This window comes from Adiantum capillus-veneris, chromosome 28, assembly GCF_014529385.1.
Source record: "Adiantum capillus-veneris isolate H3 chromosome 28, ASM1452938v2, whole genome shotgun sequence".
Taxonomy (NCBI): domain Eukaryota; kingdom Viridiplantae; phylum Streptophyta; class Polypodiopsida; order Polypodiales; family Pteridaceae; genus Adiantum; species Adiantum capillus-veneris.
Window position 1 is genome coordinate 75,637,074 of NC_140958.1, and position 3,603 is coordinate 75,640,676.

A 3,603-nucleotide genomic window follows, 5' to 3' on the forward strand; every position below is an offset into this window, starting at 1 on the left:
AGTGTAGCTCTCAAGATGACCATGTATGTGCTCCGACTAGTGCTACTAGTGAAGAGCTTGGTGATGTGTTGCTTGCATCCCATTTTGATGACGCTTTTCTTCTCACTCATGAGAGTAGTATGCCTATGGATTGGGTCATTGACAGTGGTGCTTCTTTTCACGTTACGCCTCATAGGTCGTGGTTTCATGACTATGATGCTTCGAGAACAAGTACTGTCAGGATTGCCGATGGGCGTTCTATGCAGATTCATGGCATTGGGGATATTCATTTGGCTATGCCAAACTCTACTACGTTTGTCTTGCAGCGTGTGCGTCATGTGCCGGCTCTTGCAAAAAGCTTGATTAGTGTGGGTCAGTTGGATTCACTTGGTTTCAATGTATCTTTTGGTGATGGAGGTTGGAAGATCACTAAGGGCAACCTTGTTTTGGTTAAAGGTGCTAAGAGGAAGACGTTGTATTCCCTTTGTGTAGCTAGTGTGGCTGATCACATTGTGGGGATCACTAAGCAACCTCCTGCTTCTTTATGGCATCAGCGTTTGGGGCATATGTCACTGAAAGGTTTGAAGTTGTTGGCACGTGCGGATTACATTCCCGTTTCAAATTTTGGTGGTTTTGAGTTTTGTGAGCATTGCCTTTATGGTCGACATGCTCGGTCTTCTCATAAGAAAAGTGTTCCACACAGATCTTTGGAAAAGCTAGCTTTGGTGCATAGTGATGTATGTGGGCCGATGCCCAATGCTTCTCTTGGAGGTGCTATGTACTTTGTTACGTTCATTGATGATGCTAGCAGGAAGGTATGGGCATACCCCATTCGTAAGAAGGATATGGTGTTTGATATATTTAAGCAATGGTTGGCTCTTGTTGAGAACCAATCAGGTTGTAAGTTGAAGTGCTTACGTACGGACAATGGGGGTGAATTTATGTCTCATGCTTTCACAACATTATGTGTTGAGAAGGGTATACGGCGCGAGCTTAGTGCTCCCTATACACCTCCTCAAAATGGTGTGGCAGAGCGCATGAACAAGACTATACAGGAAAAAGTCCGTAGTATGCTTTCTATGGCTGGTTTGTCAAATGGATTTTGGGCTGAAGCTGTTGCCACTTCTGTGCATTTGATAAATCGTTCACCTAGTGTTCCTTTGGGCTTCAAAGTGCCTGAAGAGGTATGGACAGGTTTGCCACCTTCGTATGGTCACCTTCGTGTTTTTGGCTATGAAGCTTATGTACATGTACCTAAGACAAAACGCAGCAAATTGGATCCAAAGAGTAAGAGATGTATCTTCTTGGGTTATGGTAGCTCTAGTGAGATGGGTTATCGATTGTGGGATCCTATTGACAGGAAGATTGTGCGCAGCCATGATGTTGTTTTTCATGAGGACTCTATGTATAGAGCATCACCGCGAACGGTTGAGGTTCGGCGTGTGATATTTGAGGAGGATGGTCATCGGTATGATGGTCCCATGGCTGCTCGTGGGCAGCCCATTGACCCTCAAGTGGGAGATCAGCCCTTGTTGGGAGATCATGTAGATGTGGGACAGCCAGATGCACCTCCTGCACAGTCTTTGAGGCGTTCAGAGCGGCGTGCAAGACAGCCTCAGCGTTTTGTGCCTTCTATGGATTATGTATTGTTGACTGATTGCGGGGAGCCATCATGTTATGATGAGGCCATGTCTAGTGTTGACAAGCTCAAGTGGGAGCAGGCTATGCAGTCAGAGATGGATTCGTTGATCCAAAATGAAACGTGGGAGCTTACTCCTTTGCCAAAGGGTAAGAAGGCACTACCATGCAAGTGGGTTTACAAGATAAAATTGTGTTCAATGGATGCAAAGCCTAGGTACAAAGCAAGGCTTGTGGCTAAAGGATTCAAGCAACAGAAGGGCATTGATTTTGACGAGATCTTCTCCCCAGTGGTGAAGATGTCTACTTTGCGTACGTTGTTTGCTTTGGTAGCTACAGAAGACATGGAGTTGAAGCAAATGGATGTAAAGACAGCTTTCTTACATCCGGACTTGCACGAGGATTTGTACATGGAGCAACCAAGTGGGTTTGTTATTCATGGTTCAAAGAAGATGGTATGCCGGCTTCTTAAGACCTTGTATGGGCTGAAGCAATCATCTCGTGAATGGTATCGTAAATTTGATGCATTCATGAGTTCATTGGGTTATGTACGCAGTTATGAGGACCCATGCCTCTATACTCGCAAGGCTGCAGATGGTAGTCATATTGTTTTGGTTTTGTATGTGGATGACATGCTGATCACAGGGAAGTGTATTTCTGATGTGGATGCCTTGAAACATAGGCTACATGAGACCTTTGCCATGAAGGATCTTGGGGATGCTAGTCATATTTTGGGTATGCGGATCACTCGTGATCGTTCTCGCAAGATGCTCTTTCTTAGTCAGAAAGAGTACATTGACAAGGTGCTTGAGCGTTTTCATATGGAAGGGGGGAAGGCCATTAGTACCCCGTTGCCTCCATATGTAAAACTCAGCCATGATGACTGCCCTCAGACAGATTTGGAGACTACAGAGATGTCTCAGATTCCCTATGCGTCAGCTGTTGGTTCCTTGATATATGCCATGGTGGCTACGCGTCCAGATCTTGCTCATGCAGTGGGTGTGGTTAGCAGGTACATGTCTAACCCGGGCAAGCGTCATTGGGATGCAGTGAGAGGTATTCTCACATACTTGAGAGGGACTTCAGAGTTGTCCCTATGTTATGGTGAGAAGGATATGTATGTTTGCGGATATACAGATTCAGACTATGCAGGGTCAGTGGACTCGAGGAAGTCTACTAGCGGCTATGTGTTCACAGCTGCAGGTGGACCGGTTTCGTGGGCGTCACGTTTACAGCCATGTGTTGCTTTGAGCACTACAGAGGCTGAATATATGGCTGCCACTGAGGCTGCCAAGGAGGCCGTATGGCTCTCACGACTAGTGGGAGATCTTGGTATGGCTGGTGATGCTCCGATTCTACATTGTGATAGCCAGAGTGCCATAGCGTTGGCACGGAATCCTGTCTTCCATGCGAAGACAAAGCACATTGAGATGAGGTATCACTTCATACGAGAGGTGCTAGAGGACAAGCGCATAGAGCTTGTCAAGGTACACACTGATGATAACCCTGATGATCTACTCACGAAGTCGTTAGCCTCACAGCGGTTTGCACACTGTAGATCGCTGATGGGTATGGCTTGACTTCTTTTGCTGTACTTTGGCCACTTTAAAGGCACACTGCCTTTAAGTGGGAGATTGTTGGGTTAAAGGCCCGTGTGCCCGGCTGCCCGTTGTTCAGCCGCCCATGTACAGCCATTCATTTGCTCATTCATAATAACTATACTCATAACACTACATATTGTAGTGTGAGTATCGCCCCGCCACACACTGTGTCTATCTCCTTCTTCGTGCTGGCTCTCTGTGTGTGTGTGCCTATGCGCTTGTCAAGGTACACACTGATGATAACCCTGCTGATCTACTCACGAAGTCGTCAGCCTCACAGCGGTTTGCACACTGTAGATCGCTGATGGGTATGGTTTGACTTCTTTTGCTGTACTTTGGCCACTTTAAAGGCACACTGCCTTTAAGTGGGAGATTGTTGGGTTAA